The 19,749-nt window shown below is 42.5% G+C and overlaps 1 protein-coding gene across 4 annotated transcripts in view; it reads right to left on the bottom strand.

Moving 5' to 3' along the window:
• SLC7A2 (solute carrier family 7 member 2) overlaps nucleotides 1-19,491 on the bottom strand; it is a 51,434-nt gene extending 31,943 nt beyond the window's left edge. For 2 of the 4 annotated variants that reach the window (XM_082238161.1, XM_082238164.1), the window contains exon 1: nucleotides 19,366-19,491. The gene's annotated coding sequence lies outside the window, so the exon portion shown is untranslated. Of the gene's footprint in view, nucleotides 1-1,915; nucleotides 2,300-19,254 lie in introns of those variants that run through there. The other 2 variants (XM_082238165.1, XM_082238163.1) reach the window with 2 other exon arrangements.
• Nucleotides 19,492-19,749: the final 258 nt, after the last annotated feature.

Genomic DNA, 19,749 nt, shown 5'->3' with positions numbered 1-19,749 from the left:
CTCTAGGCATATTTCCATGAAGATCATAGGAAGCTTCCAAACCCTCTCAGTGAACAGGTTCCTAGGGTCTCCCGTCTTTCATTGCAACCATCTCTATATATGCCAAACCTACAAAACTCCTCACATCTACAGCCAATTCTGCAGGGAACTCTTCTTTATTCCTCCAATTGCCCCTGAACCCTGGCCAATATAATGTGCCCTATGCAAAATAAAGATCTAAACTTTAAACCTTGAATAAGTCACTTACTGAGGTATATTATGCCACACCGGCAGGACTGATCTGCTAGACAAACTGTCAGTAATCCCTCTTTCTTCACGGCATCTTTGTAACTTAAACTTCCAAGTTGACTTTGACCCCATAACTCATGGGGTTTTGACATTAATCCTTCTTAGAGGTATACCAATAATAAGAACCTGATCCCAGACACTGAAAACTTATTGGGGTAAACTTATTGCTTAACTTTCCAATCTCAAAAAATCATCTGCCTCGTAAACCTCTTTGGCTAGTTCCAGCTAGTCCTCCAGCAAGCCTTCTTTACGCCAAGTCTCTAAATTCTGCACCTGCTGCATCTGGGAGAGCTGAAAGCTGCTTAGGCTTCCTTTAAGAAACAACTCCATGCTGTATAGGTTTACTTACAGGTCCTTCTTTTGGTGTTGGGATGTTCTGATTTCTTCCAACTATTTCTTTCAGGAAGCCCAATCTTGTCTCACTCACCAGTTCAGAGTTTATCCCCAAGAAAACAACTACCTCACTTCTAAAACAAGAGTTAGATATCCCCCCCCCTCTTTTCTATGGGGTGAGAAGTCCAGGGACAAAAGCTGAAGTGGTTAGCTTGGGCCTCCTCCACACTGCAAATTCATGGTGTCCTTTTGCAATACTTGTCTTATTCATATTTATACAAACGTGGGTGGTGGCCCCCAGATGCTGTTGGACCACAACTACCACTATCTCATCCCCAGACACAGTGGCTGAGGCTGATAGGAACATAAGAGTTGATATAAAACATCTTCCTAAATCAGACTATTGAGTCCTTCTAGCTTAGACTATTGAGTCCTTCTAGCTTAGCTCTACAGTGACTGGCAGTAGCTCTCCAGGTTTCAGACAACAGTCTTTCCCTGCTCTATCTAGAGATGCCAGGGATTGGATATGGGACTTTCTGTATACAAAGTGGTTGCTGAACTATGGTCCTACCCCCCATGAGAGTGTACCAACATGTGTAAGGTACCCAGGTTTTCCACATTTGCTTTAAGACATGGTGATAAGCTCAAGATTACCCAGATTCAGAACACCATGGATCTAAATCCTATTCTCACGTTGAGCAGACACTTCAAAGTTCAGAAGTACTCTTTTGTGCTCCATGCGACAATATAATGAAACAGACTGATGTAGTTACCATGTCAAACATGAAGGCATTTTTTCTGCACAAAATCTTACTTTCACCAAAATGTCCTTGGAAGCTTAAAATACCAATTCATAATACAATTCAATTTTTCTGATAGATACATGGAAACACACAGTTTATAAAGCTCTTTCTCAGAGAACATACCCAAATGCAAAATGCCTTAAATGTGTTTAAGATTAAGAATATTAAAATAAGCAGAAGTTAGTGAAATTAGTGATGGCTAGCTATGAATTTCAAGAAAAGGTAGATTATAATCTTAATGTTATACAGAACTGTTGCATTTGATAGGACTTCAGAAAAGATTTAACACCTGCAAAGAGATAGCTATGCTTTCATGACAGGATATAAACAGCACTGCCGTATGAATTATCAGGGCAAGCAGAATGAATAAAATAGTATCATTACCTTACTTTTAATTTTTTTAATCCAAATCATGGGTTGATATACTACCTCAATTTAAGTATGCAGTTTGAAATACACATGATATAAAATCCCAAGCAGCTCCAACTCACCAATTTTCTCAAGTCGTCTTTAAGAATTCCAATTCTCTGTGGTTTTATGCAGGAAAAAATATCTTGCAAGTTGCTGCCTAGTGCTATGCTAGATTTCAAAAAATAGTCACAACCGCTTACTTATCTCTGGTGATAAGTAAAGATTCACCATATTACAGACAAGCTCACAAAAATATTTCACTGGGTGGCAGCGTCAAGTCTGCAGAAAGGAAGGATTAATCCCTTTCCATAGACATAAGATCCTAGGAGCTATATAACTGCTAAGACCAGTAACTCAATCTGGCTTTCAACGTCTCTAAAATTGCTACAGAGACCTACTACTATATATCATCCTCCAAACTCCAGATGTTCCCAAGCAAGCTGAAGCAACTACTTATAATTTTGTTGGCAGTGCGGTCCTCAGCTCCACTTCACAACAGTGATTTTCCTTTTTAAAGGCAGCCTGTGGGTGGAACTACCATTTTAAAGGCATAGGCCTTAAATAAACTCTTGAAGTCAAAGTGCAATAAATCCGCCTGCGAGCAAACAAAACAAAACAAAACAAAACAAAACAAAAAAACACCCTATTTGTAGTGAGGATTGTGTCAAAGGCAGCAAGGAGTAAGAAAAGCTTAAAGTTAAAGCAAACTCATCCTTATTCAGATGGTAACAGAGAGCTGGCAGATTTAAGCAACATAAAATGGTAGCAAGCATATGCATCAAAATATCCTAGCCAGAGGCTTGGGGACCAGCGCGCGCGCGCACACACACACACACACACACACACACACACACCTTCCTGAGTCAGCTATGTTCTTACCTTTGTATATAGCTTTGATTTAGTCAAGTAAGGATTATTTTTGCAACTACTTTCCCATTCCATGAAACTGGATCCAGATTGCCCCAACAAGAGGGTTCATGAAGACAAATTTCACAACTGGTAAACATAGTAACATGGTGCAAGAAGGCAACTGGGTAGTTAAGTCTACAAACTTGCCACCACTACACATGTTGAAGCTACCATTGGGACCTCAATGTGGGAACAGCCATAAGATGCCAATATTTTTTGCACAAAAGGGCTCAGACCAGAGACATCTTCTCTCAAGCGCTGTTGTTTATTGCCCCATTTAAACAAAACTAGAAGGTAAATGCTAAAATTTGCAGATACATTGCGAACATCCTTGCATTGTTTGCGCCTCTCTAGAAATATACTTATTTCCATTTACAATGAATTGGGAACCAGGTGATGTGTTTCAGGGCAGAACAAACCAGAATTCTATGCCAGGGGTCTTCCATCACAGAGAGATAACCAGTATCCAGAACATTCAAGTCTCCTCTTGTGAAATGCCATTTCCCTTCCACACAGCAACTGCAAGTTGTTTCCTTCTAAACCCAAGGGAACAAGATTTGGCAGAAAGTCTGCTTTCTGTAGCCTTACACTCCCAACATGTCCACAAGAACATGCTAGGGTGGGGAAGGGATTCAGTTGCTGCAAATGTGCCCACATAATTGCCTGTGCTTTCCTGAAGAGGACAGGTTTGCACTTTGTGCCCTAGTTCCATGGAGAGCAATAGTCACAGATGGATTTAGATCACACTACTTTCCTGCATTTCCTTCCATTTTCACCCTTTGGAAATCTATGGCTTAGGAGTAAGAAGCGCTACAGTCCTGCCCCAGCAACAAAACCTACCGAGGTCAAATGTAACTCAGCACAGGATTGCATCCCAAGCAAGAGCCATTCAAGCTTCTTGAACTTAGACAAAAAAAGAACAAGAAAACCAAGCACATACAGTGCTATGAACTATGTATGTGAAGTAAGTGCATTTAAAATAGTTGTAGTTCCCCATTCTAAACTAATGACTGGGGACCAAACTGACAGTTCTGGATTTATTGCAGAGAAAGCCAGCCTCATATGTCATTGCCAAATGACAGGGCCACACTTGTATTAAGCCACCTAAACCTTAGTGCTCTTTGTATCCCAATTTAAAAACTAAAATTGCAAATTGGCTCTATAAGCAATTGTGACCCCAAAAAAGGGCATTCACAGACACACATTCACCTGTTGTACCCACTGCCTCCAACCTCCCAAGAATGTATTCACCTAGGGCTAATGCAATGTTTTTAGTCTTTCTTCTACCAGAAATTTCTGTTATATTACGTCTCCATCAACTGAAGCTGCAGACAGATGGATGCCTGAGGGACCTTGCTACATATCCTGACTGGTGGTATTAAGACCAGGGAGAAGGCCATTCAGCCTCATTCTAACTTTCAGGTTGATGTTAAAAATACAAATATTTCATGTGCAAGGCAAATACGTGCAAATATTTCTTGTTATGTTGGAAATATACTGCTTTAGAGATTGTTACTACTAATAGCATCAAAATGTAGATGAGTTGTTAACAAATGCTACAGACAACTCCCCACCCCCACAAAAAAATCTGGATCCCTGAGTAGTCCCACATCAATATGTGTTAGAAAGCAAGTGACATGGATAGCCCAATACATTTTGTTGCCTGAGGTGAAAAAGAAAATGGCGCTCTTCTTCTCAAGTCACGATGTATTCTACCCAAGCCTGGCCAAGCTATTTTGGCATCTCAGACAAGAGACCACATAAGTGCTTTTCAGTGGAAGGGGAAAAATGTATTACTAATTTATCAATTTATTTTAAAAAAATTATATAATCAATCAATCTTTATTACGGTCCAGAGACCCAACAAATCATTACAAATCAATACACAATTCATACAGCCTACCTCCAGGTTAAAATATAATGCTTGATGGTAGAAAAAACCCCAAAGCGGTAGAATTTATTAAAAGTTTGCTGTCCTTTCATGACACCTAAAATCAGCTGTTTGGCACCCACCTCATTCTACAACCGAAAAGGAAGCCCTTCTACTTATTGACAGTGTCTTAAATTGTTTTAATAAATAACAGTGTTTTACCTCTCCCCTAGAGGTTACCAAGTTTCCACTGCAATCCCTTGGGCAAGATTCTACCAAACTTTCCATTTCTAGTTTGGTGCCACTTTTTAACCTCTGTGAAGAAATCGCTGACAGGTTAGAAGGGTGTGATTAATTCTTATGAACCCTTTACACAGAGTTTTCCTAATCACGAGGCAGCCATCCACCTGACCGGCAAGTCTATTTTTATGTTCCTTTGATTGCTAAAGGTGAGAGGGACCCGGGGACTTTGCCTTTACCCACATTTGGTGGCTTTCCACTTTGCACTACTTCCTAATTTTCCTCTACACCCTTCACTGCCACTTGAGACAGGTGCAGTGCCCTCTGTCAAACTCTCTAGCAAGCACACATACAACCACATCTTAAATGCCAACAGATTTATTATGGCCCAAGCCTCGGTCCAGTATACCTGAAGGACCATTTCCACCCCCATCGTTCTGCCCGGACACTGAGGTCCAGCGCCAAGGGCTTTCGGGCAGTTCCCTCGCTGCAAGAAGCCAAGTTACAGGGAACCAGGTAGAGGGTCTTCTCGATAGTGGCACCCGCCCTGTGGAACGCCCTCCCATCAGATGTCAAAAAGATAAACAACTACCAGACTTTTAGAAGACATCTGAAGGCAGTCCTGTTTAGGGAAGCTTTTAATGTTTAATAGATTATTGTATTTTAATATTCTGTTGAAAGCTGCCCAGAGTGGCTGGGGAAACCAGCCAGATGGGTGGGGTATAAATTATTATTATTATTATTATTATTATTATTGGGCAAGAGGCCACTCTGAACTCCAAAGAGAGCAACATCATCTGACAAAATATGTCGCAAGAAACCTTATTAGCTGTGCTGAATTCAGCAGACTTAGGTGTTTTTTTAAGTGAGTGTGCTTAGCATTGCACAGCCTGTGTTGCGACTACGTTTAAGCTGCATCCATTTCATTAGGCGTTTAGCCACAATTAGTTAGGTTGTGCGCCTTGGGAAGGTTTGCAGTTTGTATTGTGTGGGACACCTGCCCCCCCCATAAAAGAACATGGATGCATTTTAGGAGGGCTCTAGGATTCAGTACCGACTGGGAAAGTCCAGGTAGCATCAGCTGCCAAGAATGCCTTTTTAACAGCTTGGGCTCGTATGTCAGATGCGATTCCATCCGAGGAGGTCTGACCTGACCACACTGATCCTTGCCCTGGCCACATCTATATTAGATTAAGGTTACCAGGTGTCCCCGTTTCCCAGGGACAGTCCCCGGGTTTACAAATCAGTCCCCATACAAAATCCATTGAAGTTGAAAAGTGTCCCCGGATTCATTGAAAAAAAAATCTGGTAACCTTATATTAGATGACTGTATTACACTTTATGGGGGCTGCCTTTGATGAGGGTTCAGAAACTCCAAGGGGCTAGAAAATGGAATCCCAAGGGAGACACAGTTCTTATGCCAGTTTCATGTCCAGGTCCAATGTAAAATGCTGCTAACTGGGTCCATTTTAAAGCACTGCAAAGTCTTAAAAGCAGTTTGGGCCCAAGTTATCTGTTGGATTGCCTGTGCCTGCATAATCCTGCCCCATGCATTGGTACTGACTTCAGAGACCATCCTCAAGTAGCCATCCTCCTGGGTAAGTGAAGGAGGTGCCTATGAGAGAATGGGCTTTCTCCGTGGTGGCCCCACAGTTTAGGAACTCTCTCCCTTCAGATCTGAGTCATATTGATCTGCTACAGGGATCTCAGAAGGCTCTGAAAATGTCATCTCTTCATATTAACCATCCAGTTAAAATAGTTGGCACTGTTATTTTATAGTTGGTACTGTTTTATTTCTTCTTTATGGGATTTATTTTATTTTATTAAAATTAGTCTATTATTCACTCACTGTGCTTTAAATGCTGTAAGCCACTTTGGATGGGCTTGCCTAGCAAAACCGCTTCAAAATACAATTAAGTAAAAACAAATAATCAAATGAATAAAGTGTGTATCTTCTCTTTAAAGCATTTATGTGCCTCACAGCTACTGCAGGTATAAATTCTATTCAAATCAGACTCCCACAGCCCCTAGTAAGAGGGAGAACTGCTAAACAAAGACATTTTCCGGGATTTGTTCTACTTGCTGCATTTAGCGTGAGATTGCGATTAATTCTAATCCCTATAATATACAGGGTGATTCAATTCTCCAGGAGAACGATAACCTTTAACATTAAGAATTAGACACCTGACCCATTTCGCACTAGCAGACATCTAATCCATTTCTGCACATTTAATACATAAGATGCCTTGTCAAAATAATATAAAATATCTATTCTGAAGTTGAAGAAACACTTATTTATAACCGAGGCAACTAAAGCCAGAGAGTTCCATTTTCAAGACGCATTCTTTACTTTAAATAGCACTTAATGTATCAGTAACAGGGTTTGAAATACTCTCTCCCCTACCTTCCCCTTTTACTGCCCTCCCCATCATGAAAGCAATGTTACTTGAACATCCAATTTTCTGGACAAGGCTGAGAAAGGATGGGAATGAAGGTGGATGAAAGTCATTCATTTTAACTGCTCCAAGCAACTGGTGTATTTGTGACTACGCTTCCCCTGCCACAACTGTTACCCCCTTGTGAAACACACTGGGAACTTGATCAGAGATTTTGGAACTGACCATGCAATGGCTGCGTCAAATGACCTTCTGCTAACCCAAGCATATGTTGAAATTTTCTCCACCACTTGAAGTATTTGCTGTGCAGAGTACATACAGAGGGGCAGCCAGGACAGTGGCATGTGCTTTGCATTCGACACAACAGTCGAGCACGGTAGTTTTCTTCTTCTCTCCTTTTTTGAGGTGCAGTTGGGAAACATTCTATATGCAGTTTTCTGGAAAAATAATGAAGGCTGGAGCTTCTGTTCCCTAGCGCTATGCCTCAGCCAAGTTAGCTGCCAAACAACGGTTTTTTTCTGTCAAAAGGTTTATTTTAAGAAGAATATCAAGTACAAATGTAATTGAATCAAATGTGAATGCAAAGTTGGGCTTTGGGTAAGAGCAAGCGGAGATTGTGCCCGTTTTACATCAGGACCCTCCTACCAGTTTAGGGAAGTCCTCTCGAACTCACATTCTTGGCATTCATTTGAAGCACTTTGTACCACTTTTAACAGCCATGGCTTCTCCCAAAGAATGCTGGGGGCTGTAGTTTGCGAAGGGCGCTGGCCTCACAGAGCTGCCAAGTTCCTCTTGGTGTAACCACCTTCACCATAAATGATGGGACAGAACATTCCCGTTGCCTACAAAGAAATGCTGTTGTTCCTCTTGGCCGCTGCTGCTGGACAGATCATAGCAAGAAACTTCGGCTGGACCAAAATGCAGCAGGAGATATACTGGCTGGGGTTCCACTTAGAATTCATATTTTTAAAAAAGCTGCACTGGTTGCCGGTTCATTTCTGGGCCCAGTTTAAGATGGTCACATGGACGTTTGAAGTTCTAAGCGACTTGGTCCCAAATATCTGAAAAACTGCCTCCTTCCATACAGATCTTGGATGTTAAGCTCAACAGAGAAGCCCTCTTGGCAGTTCCACTGGCTCAGGTGGTTGGGTGGTGGTGACAGAGGAGAGGGCATTCTCTGTAGCAATCTCTTAAGTTGTGGTTTACCCACCCCAGAAATGCATTTGGCACCTTCAATAGTTTCCAGTGTCTTTAACAGCGTGTGTGTGTGTGCGCGCGCGCACACACACACACACACCATCTTATTTTCCTCATCATAATTTGTTTTCAACTTATTTTAATTTTGTATGTAATAATGTAACCCATCCGGGGACCTTGTACTGAAGGAGGAGAGGAGGTTCTAACTGAGATGTACTAATTGAGATGATAATTCGCTGTCACTGCTGTCCTATCATACAAGGAACAAGAGCAAAGCTGGGGAAAAATATTTAAATTATAATTTTATAAATTTTATAAGTAAGTGAAGCGGATGATACTGGAGTGTGGTAAAATCATGAGTGACCGCTGGGATAGCTCAGTCAGTAGAGCATGAGACTCTTAATCTCAGGATCATGGGTTCGAGTCCCATGTTGGCAAACAGATTCCTGCATTGCAGATGGCTGGACTAGATGGTCCCTTCCAACTCTGCAATTCTATGATTCTATGAATGACTGAAGTAGCACAAAGCTACTTATCTCAATCTCACCCAACCTAGCAATGTTAAGACCTTCCAAAGAGGCTATGGTTTGGACATGTTTAAAAAACTGAAAAACTGCTTTGTAAGAATGGGAAATGCAACAATGAACCTAACGGAATCCAAAACAGCATTTTTTTAAAAAAATCTACTTTACTAAAAAGAGCAGTTGCAGTTAAGAATCATAACAGCAGAGAGATTGCACACCTGCCTTCCCACACACATTGGCGCTATTCAGACTTAACACTCAACTATGATTTATCATTACGGGGAGAAGCCTTGGGTTCAAGCACTTCCCTTTCCTCCTCTAGCATGGCCACAAGGAGAGTATAAGACAGGGGTGCAAAACCTACTTCAACCCAAGAGTCACATTCCTTTTTGGACAACCTACTGAATACCACATTCCAGTGGTGAATAGAGCAACCAATGTATATTTTACCTTTGTACAGCAAGCTAGTTTCCACATGCACTCACACACACCCCTCTACCCTCCATCCGGACAAGCACTTTTCCCTCTGGCCCCCCACCAACAGTATGTGGCCCCTGGAAGGATGCCCAGAAGGGAATCCAGCCTTCAGGCTGAAACAGCTCCCCACCAGGACCATACTAAATGTTAAAGCCACAACCAACCTTTGCTTTCAAGCACCGCAGTAACTGACCACTGTATTTTAATTCAAGTTTTAAATAACTTGATTGAAGGGAACTCCCTTGGGTGGGGGAAGTGGCCCGTTGTTGTATCAGTGAACAATGTATCAGGTCTGACAATACCTGAAATGCAATATCAGCAGGGTCACTATAGTGATTAGGATAATATTTTCTTTCAGATTCTTTGCAACACTTGGCCAACATCTTAGTTGACATAAGAATCTGAGCAAGTCTTCATCTGCAAATACTTTCAGATGTGTTACTGAACATAACAGTAAGACTCTTTTGTTCCTTGAAACTGAAGCAACCTGCATTTTCCTCTTTTACAAAATTTGAGTCCAAATACCTATTCCTAGGTTGGTTGCTTTTTAATAAAGTAACAAGATCTTTACTGAGCTCACACATAACTATAAGCCAAACAATGATTTAGCAAGCCTGATAGGCCACATTTAGAAAATTGTGACCACTTTGCTCCTTCCTTGGTCCTGTTGGTGCAGCACTACTAAAAATGTTTTACATGTGAACCTGGACTTTTGGTTTGTATCTCCCAACAAACCAAGAGAAGGAAACAAAACTTGGCTACTGTTTGGAACAAGACAAACCATAAGCCTGGGTTTGCACATATAATGGTAAGTCAAACCATGACTTAGCTTCTCACAACAGCAGGAGCAGTGCAAAAATCTGGCTGCAGGTTGGCTTAATATAAACACCGACATATGTCCTACAAATAAACACAAACTAGATCACATTTTACTGATACAACAAAACTTTATATTGCAGGGCAAAATTGTAAAAATTCCAATCTCCAAAAAGGGAAGGGAAGAAATTTTATTCCTTAATTGTCCTGAATTGGAAAATGCTAAGTTTTCATAAAATAAATACTGAAATCATCTTAAATAAGTTAGTAACACCATGCACCATGTTTAAATTGTACTCTTTGTCAAAGCAAAAAGTACACAAATTTGATACACTAGAACCCAGATTAAAACCTTGATTTTTCAGCATTTCATCTTAAGCCTTGCTTTACCTGAAAGAATTAATGTTTAATATACATAATATAAGTTGTTGTTTAATATAAAAATGGTTTTTATACCATTTTAAACATGAACAAGATACTAATTAGAATGAATGTTTTTTTTATTCTACTGTACAGCAGGAAAAATGGTGAACAGTCTCAGAAACCAGTATGGTAAGAACTTTATATCACAAGTGCAAAGTCCAATGTGTCACAAAGTTTTGGTACTGTGTAACCCAGGCAAAATCCTGATAAAATCCAGCAGAAGATGATTTTGGACATCTGCCAAGAGATTCTGAAAAAGATCTCCTATACCCCAAACTCAGAGTGGACCAAATTAATTGTACAGACTTACACTCCTGTTACTTCAGGAAGTTTAAAGGTTGTCTGGTGCAATTTGACTATCAAGCCTTCTAGGTTTTCATTACTCTGGTCTTTTGTTATTTAACCATCCTTGATATTTTACACTCCATGTACAAACAATGCCAACATCTGCACGCAACCCTAAGCCATAGTCAAAGTCAGTAAGCAGACAACAAACTATGACTTATTTTTGTTAACAAACCATACTTAAGCACTGCACTGTATTCAGACACAACACTAAGCCATGGCTTATTAACTACAGTAATGTTCATTTAAACCATTGTTCAAACTAGGTCTATAAAGTTCAAACTAGGTCAAAAAAGAGTGCATAAAATTGCTGTTTGATTCAGTCACACCTTCTTGTTGGCATCCGTCTGTCTCAGGAGACTATGGAAGAGTGCACCTTCAGAGTTAAAGTCAAACTGCTAGAGTTACAGTGCCTGCTGTGGCTGTAGAGAATGATATGGGAGATACATGTTTTTATTGCAGGTAGAGCAGATGAAGGCATCCACATTGGCTACCCCCTAGGTTAGTACTAGCACTTCACCATGATTGAAGTAGGCTCTTTGGATCCCAGCCATTATTCCTAAGTCCTGTTGAAGTTCTAAATACAGTGGTGCCCCGCAAGACGAATGCCTCGCAATACAAAAAACTCGCTAGACGAAAGTTTTTTCCGTTCGCGATTTGCCTCGCAAGACGAATTTCCCCTATGGGCTTGCTTCGCAAGACGAAAACGTCTCGTGACTTTTTTTCTTTGACTAAAAACAAAGACATGTTTTGTTTATAAAGTTAATTTATTTTCCCTTAAATTTTTGAACTGCTCTTTACAGTATGTGTGACTTTAAAGAGCAGTTAATAAACTGTTGTTGTACCAAATTTGGCTTTGTTTGGACTTTTTTTGACCATAGGAACGCATTAATTGATTTTCAATGCATTCCTATGGGATTTCGTGCTTCGCAAGACGAAAAATTCGCTAGACGACAAAAATTGCGGAACGAATTAATTTCGTCTTGCGGGGCACCACTGTATATAGAAGGGAACAGCAGCATGGTTGGAACTGTCCAGCTTAACTGGAGAGACTGCTGTTGTGGCAATCAAAGCTAAAAGCAATAGTGACACACTAGAAAAGTGACGTTCTTGCTCACACAGATGAAACTTTAATCAATTGTGGTTGAAAAAAATCAAATATAATACTGGAGGCTACCAAAGCAACTCAAAATACTTTCTATGCCAGTTGCATGGAAATTACACTAAAACAATGCACTAAGAGCAGCAAGAACCCCCAATTTTCATGCCATGCTTTCTACACCAGTCCACAATACTCCAGAAAGGTTTTCCCACTAGCTACAAGGGATAACAGGAAATTATCAGATATAATTTTCAAATCTGATTTAATTAGGTGGGAGACACATAACAAAAGGAAGTAAGTATGAAGCCTCAGTTTCCAGCAGGTTAGTTCTGCATCACTCATCCGTGAACAAGAAAGTGCATCGTCAACAGTAATTTAATGCAAGTTTTTTTCTTCTTTTGTATGGTTCACTGAACTAAGTGCAACCCCATCTGTCACTACATAGGGTAAGAAAAACAGCCAAACTGATAGAAATCTCACTTCAACATTGCTGAAATCGTGTTCTTTAGCACCTAAATAAACAACCATACACCATAGTACTAAAGCCAGTTCTATCCAAATTATATTTACACTTAGAATTGTTTTTGTGGGAAATAAAACTATCTAATTGCTGTATATACCGTGGTACCTTGGTTTAAGAACAGCCCTGTTTACGAACTATTTGGTTTATGAACTCCGCAAAACCGGAAGTAGTGTCCCGGTTTACGAACTTTACCTCGGTCTAAAAATGGAAGCCGAATGGTGGAAGGGCACCGGCAGCAGGAGGCCTCATTAGGGAATGCACCTTGATTTAAGAACAGTTTCAGTTTAAGAATGGACTTCCGGAATGGATTAAGTTCATAAACCGAGGTACCACTGTACTGAACAGTATGGTCTCAAAAGTTTCAGAGTTCCAACAACTTCACCTGTCCCAGACCATGTGTGAATCCAAGAGAACAAAATGACAGATTTCTGCTTTACATTCTAAACCAAGAAACCTCACTTCGTGTCTTGATTTTGAGATATTGAATCACAATCAATAAAAACACCCTTCACATTTTCTTGCTACTTGCTTCTACAGAATTGCTCAGGGGTCATACGACAGAACACACCGTAGGAGTGTTCTTGGGATACATTTTACAAAAGGATTCCTCTTTGCAGGAATATACAAAACAATCCCTATCCCAAGTTGTGCAGTGTTTCGCTCTGTTCATATGTGTTAACTATGGCTTGATGCTATCTTTTAATGAGGCTCCATTCTTTCCAGGTGCAAAGCAATGGCAAAAGAGCAGGGGGTAATATTTTGTGAAGTGTTATTATCCATTGGAAGCATCCATGTCACATGTGAAATCTCTACAAGTTAACCACAGCTAACTTCTACTGAAATCAATGTGACTTAAGCTTACCATTATTCAAGTCCCCTTCCATTGCTTTCAAATTCAACTTAGCTGCAGCGATCTTCGTGCACTATCCATTATTAGGCTGCATACAAAATACGCTCCTCTGCCGTTCTGAAAGAAGAGCCTTGAAGCCAGCAACCATAAAACCTGCAATGTCTGTAGACATGGTACAGTCCATGTTAGGTATTCCTTTTGCTACAGGGGCTTAACAGCTAAAGCAACAGTGCTCCAGCAGCATTCAGTGCATCAATTGCATTATGATGTTCCCACTGAAATACAGGAATATGATTTGAACTAAAAAAAATCCATTTACCTTTTCTCCTTAATAAAATGTTCCCTGTGATTAACATTTCTTTAACAAAAAGAGATGGATGGGCCTTCTCTATTCAGTACCCGTAGCTGCCATGGCCAAACTAGGAAGAAGGTGGCAGCACAAGAGAAGCAAGAAAAGAAGCTTCAGATCAGCACAAAGTGGTTGATGGAAGAGACCAACTTGTTAGAATGTCCCTGCTGCTGCACCAGCTTTGTTGAAAAGTTTTACCTGCCTCTAGCATGGTTTGAAGATTCTGAATTACAATACATCAGGATTTTCAAAGCTATCATTTGTTGACTGAACCAAGTCAAAGGGTGTTTTGGCACATGTGTTAAACGGTCTCCCAATGCCTGGATATCTATGTTATCAAAAACTGTATAGAGGAGATGCATGCACTTCTGTAACCCAAGAAAATCTTTAATAAAAACTATTTTTAAAAAAAAAACCATTTTGTGAATTAACACTGTCTGAACTTTTTCTGCATTTTATTTTCCTGATTTCACTTTTTACAATCCCCCACCTAATCATGTATACGTGCGCTGATATAAAGCACAGAAGTCCATTAAAGCTTATGCCATAATGTCAGGGAACTGCCATCGGAGGAACAGGTGGGGAGAGGGCTCATGGAGGCTGGGAGGGACTCAGCAGCGAAAGCAGGGACCAGCAGGGGGAGAGATGGGTCTCTGGAGGAAGGTCTCATGAATGCGGAGAGAGACGCAGCAGCTAAAGCAGAAACTAGCAGGGAAGGGGAAGGATCTCTGAGGGAAAGCGAGCAAGAGGGAGGGCTCCGGGACACGTCCAGCGAGAACAGTGGGGAGGTGTCAGAAGCTCCCATAGGGAGACCCTTTCCTCGCCGGAAGCTGTCACGTCGTGAGTCCAGAAGACGTGTTTCCGTTAAGGAGCTTCTATGCTGGAAGCGCTTCCGAAAACAACCACTGTCGGAATCTGCAAGTGACTAGGGCAGACATGTCTGAGGAGCTCTGTCACACACAGAGGTTTGTGGAGTTGCACAAACTCTGAGGGACCACGATTTTACACACAAGCAGCTAACCATCCCATCACACATAATAAATTTGTTATTTAATGTACCACAAGACTCCTTGTTGTATCTGGTACTTTCATGTTATTGCAGCTGCTCTTATTAGATGTTTTGCACACCTGCCACGCATCTCCAGAAGAACACCTTGATACAGAGGTGGGCAAAAGATAGATCAGGATCTGCTGGCAGAACTCTTTGGTAGATCACTGGGTGATTTCCAGTAGATCAACAAAGATGGGTGACTCAAAACTGGGTAACAACAGGAATAAAATTAGCCTCCTTCCCTCCCTCAAAAAATTATACTGGTGAAATTAAGAAAACATAGTGTTGAGGAACTGGACTGGATTGGAAGACTTGCCAGTTAAGTTTGGGTAATCAAAATAAATTTATGGACTATGACCTATGAATTCTACCTATATGTCTTTTGCACCAAGCTCTGTTGGTGGATCTCTAATAATTTATACCTGAAGTCTGTCTATCCCTGTCTTAACATACCAAAAAAGAAATAACTTTGCCAAGTGTAAGAAGAGATAATATTTTACAAACACGATTGCCAACTTTTTCCTTATAAGGTTCATATGTGTTAACAGCTATGCGAAAAACTGAAATGTAGGCAATGAAGCATTTTCTCCAACATGCATATGCAGTCCAGGGAAAGCTTCACCTGTTGAATTTCTGCTTCTGATGCAGCTGCTTAAGCACTACAACACTGCCCGAAATAAAGTTGGCAACCTTCCCCAAAAGCAAGTAGCAAGTTTTAAACAGAATTTGCTTCCAAGCACTCATCAATTATAACCAAAGCAACGGGGTATACAACTCAGTAAAATCAATGGCATGACTCCCTTATACTCTTAACAGATCTGGAATATATCCACTGTAAGCATCTTGCATAACATGGTTAAGGAACTTTTAACTACTGCAACATTTTCAAGTATTTTGGTTTTTTCATCACAATGGGGTGATAAGACAAAAGCCCAATTCCATTATCAGTTTGTTTAACTAGACAGAAACACTATTGTTGCCAGTTCTGAAAGATGCAAAGCACTTTCTCCTGGCCTGTAAATAGATACTTACCTAAAAAACAAAATGTGCAAAGAGGCCCTGCTAAGAGTGAATGCTTGCCTTTTTCAGCCCACGGTTTCCACTGAATACAAGCTGTTCAAGAAAGCTGCACCAGCTGCTTGCTTTGTTGAAGCACGGCCAATTTAGCACAGCTTTCAGATTCTGCTCAAAATTTCTTGTCAACTGACCAAAAAGTGCAAACGTAGGAAAGAAGGGCCCCAGCAGGGGTATACGACACTGATTGTGGCCTAAGAAATGTTCTTTGGGTACACAAGTGGTCATTATTTAACACCCTACTGCTTGCTGCAGAAATAAAGCAAAACGCAAGCACGTGTAAACAAACACACACATGCACAAAGTGGGCGTTAGTTATGCGCATGCTAATTACGCTACTCTGTTCACTTCATGCGAGTGTTAAAATGCATGTTGCAGTATACCTAACAGAATACGATGGCCCAAGGTTTGATGCAAGGGCTACATTATGCTGCAGAACTGATCCATTTGTTTGCCCTCCCCCAGAAGGAGAAGACTGAGCACGGAAAACACTGCGAAGATCTTATCTCTGAGAATCTTTCAATACAGTACAACCGTTTCTCTGTAGACACTGCGTGGTAGCTCCACAACAAGGGCCGGTAATGAAGCACTGTCAGGGGCTGTTACCGTCCTATCTGAATTGTTTCCCTTACTATTATTCTTCCTTTCAGCAACCCAGCAATGCAGACATGGCCTCAGCTTTCTCCCATCTAAGGTCGCATCTACATAGCACAAGATGAAGTTGTGCCAAACCGAGAGCAGCTCTATGCCAATTGCGCAATGTCAGAAGGCATTTCTAAGTTTGGGAAGATGGACAACCAAGAAACCGCCGTCATATATTCCATGAAGTCAAAGAGCACCCTTGTATAGTCCTAAGTTGTTGTGGATCTCTAATGATCTAGAGAAGCCCATGCATAGCTCATCATTGCCTGTCAAGGAATAAACTATACTAGAGCATTACTAGAAATTGTGAATAACACAGGACTGCCACAGTAAATGGCAGCCCTGTATCAAATTCTCCTTGCAGTGTGTAACAATGGACACATGTGACATATCAGATCTCATTGTTAGTTTCCCCTTACATACATACCACAGCAGAAACAAAGGATGTGTTTGCAACCAAGGGCGGCAAACACATACATGGTACAATGTCAAGTGTTTTCATTCCCACATATTATGGGGTTTTCGTTTTTAGCACAGTCCCCTTTTCTTCATCCAATTTCACTGTCAGACATTTACAAAACTGGCCTAGGTCAGCTTACTTGAGCTTCATGCTCGAAGCCTGGAAGGATTTCCACTCATTTTCACAAGCCGTGCAGCTTATCTGGTCTGGGGATAAATCAGGGCTCCATAAATTTTTGGTGGCCAAATTTATGCTTGCCAAAGACCCACCACCACACTGAGCTTCGGAGGCGTAACAGCAGGCATGGGCAAACTCGGCCCTCCAGATGTTTTTGAGACTACAATTCCCATCATCCCTTACCACTGGTCCTGTTAGCTAGGGATGATGGGAGTTGTAGTCCCAAAACATCTGGAGGGCCGAGTTTGCCTATGCCTGCATAACAGAGTACCTCCAAGGACCAGTGCAATCTGGAGATCCTGTAGGTTTCCTCAGCTGAAAGTAGTACAGCGGGTTTTGACAATGGCATATATGAGTTCTTCCCCCCTCCCCAAATGCACAAAGCTTGGTCTAGAGGTGGAAAGGAGAAGGGATAGACAGAGAGCAGAAAACCCACCAATTCCACACTTTCTTTACAACAATCCTGGCAAGAAAAAAAACAGAGCTCCAGCCTCCTTTAAATCACACTTTCAGTTAAAACTGGATGTTTTGGTGCTTTACCTTGCCCAGCTGAGGCAAAGCCTGAGAGGTTTAATTTTGCAGTGTGTACAGCAGTGCATTCCTGTCACGGTCTTTGCATGAATGGCACATACTGTCATGAGGTAAAACTATAAATATACATTGCTACCAGCCTGAACCAGCTCAACCCAGAAAATGTGACAGAATCAGCCCCCACCCCCAGTCCCAAGCTGTCCTTTACAACATCAATAACACTAACCAGGGATAGCAAACATAAACAACCAGGGAAAGGAAAAAGAAAGAGAACGAGGGAGCTTGCTAGCTTATTTTTAGTTTGCATCCTACTAACATACATCTTCCTTTTTGGGTTCCCAGAAGCCCCGATTCAGGTTTCAAGCCACTTTGCCTGGAGTACTCTAGGGGCTCCACTGCAGCTTCTTCCGAGACAAGCGGCTTAGGGACACGCACCCAGGTAGTAAGTGCTTCAGAATTGGTAGAAAGTGTAATTGATACGGACGTTGCAAAAGGAGAAGGTACTACTAGTAAGGTCACCACCTTTCCTCCTGGCAAGATTCCTGAATCTTCTGCATGCGTCAGGACGGGCAGAGACTCAACAAGCACAGGCGCAAAATTTCACTGGCGGGAGAAGAGGCCTTCACTGAAGTCCTGCCTGTCCTGAGGCTATTAATGGCACAGGGGTTGTTCTGAACTGGGGGTGGGTAGGAGAAGCGCACGTGTTATCCTTGCAGGCATCTCTCTCCCACACACAACAGTCCAGCATGGACAGCTCAGTTGGTTAGAGCATGGTGCTGACAACGGCCAGGTTGCAGGTTCGATCCCCGTATGGGACAGTTGCAAATTCATCCCTGCATGGCAGGGGGTTGGACTAGATAGTCCTCAGGGGTCCCTTCTGACTCTACAATCCTAGGATTCTAATGTACCAACAGTGTAATAGAGCACAGTGCTGACAATGCCCACACCGCAGGTTCGATCCCCGTATGGGGCAGCTGCAAATTCATCCCTGCAGATGTTGTTGAACTACAACTCCCATCACCCCTAGCTAGCAGGGCCCAGAGCTCAGGGATGGGAGTTTTAGTCCAACATCTGGAGATCCACTGGTTGAGAACCGCTGGGCTAGCTGGTCCTTGGGGTCCCTTCCAACTCTACCATTCTGAATGCGATAATTAAGGAAACTTAGCAAGCTGCTCACATGCCCAAAGTGGCAGCTAATGCACACAGGCCCAACACGGCGTCGACACCACCCACCCTTCCATATCGCGACTTCTGCAGGGGCAGCGATGTGTCGAGGAAGCGTCACGCGCCCAAAAGTAGATCCTCCCGTCCCGTCCCCTCGCGAGGAAAAGCAACCCGTTCCCACGTGCACTGGCCAAACAGACGCGTGGCTTTGCAAAAAGGTACCCCACACATACACACGCACACCCCGCAAAAAACCAACCCCAACTCGCTTCACAATCTGCTGGCCGTGTGAAGCGCACCTCACAACAGCTCCAGCTTCCCGCCAAGTTACAGAAAAGACGCCCATAGAAGGAGGCGGTGGCGGGGGAAGGAAGAGGACCGGGAGGGCGGGGAAGGGGACTTCCACTCACTGGAGCCGGGCGGCCAAGGAAGAAGAGGGCGAGCGGGAGGGCGAAGTCTCTGGAGAGGAGCCTGTTGCTCGCTTGCTGCTCCCCGACAAGCCGCCTCGCGCGCGGGAGTTTCCCACAGAAATAGCCCCCCCCCCGTACCCCGCGGCCAGCCCCCTCCTCACTTAGAACGGCCGAAGCCCCGCCCCTCCTTCGCGTTCCCCGGGGAGCTCGGTCTACGCGCGGGCCCGCCCAGCTCTCCCAGCCAATGGGTAGAGGAGGCGGCGGCGGCGGCTGCTGTGGGCAGCCCTTCGCCGCTGCTTGCAGACCGCTGGAGCCTGGGGAATGGGCGGCAGGCAGCCAAGGTGCCGTCGGAGCGATGCGCCGTGTATTTCTTCCCCCATGCAT

The sequence above is a fragment of the Podarcis vaucheri genome (genome assembly GCF_965113315.1).
Source record: "Podarcis vaucheri genome assembly, chromosome: 9".
Classification (NCBI taxonomy): domain Eukaryota; kingdom Metazoa; phylum Chordata; class Lepidosauria; order Squamata; family Lacertidae; genus Podarcis; species Podarcis vaucheri.
Note: the sequence above shows the minus strand (reverse complement) of the source record. Positions and strands in the feature narration are given on the sequence as shown.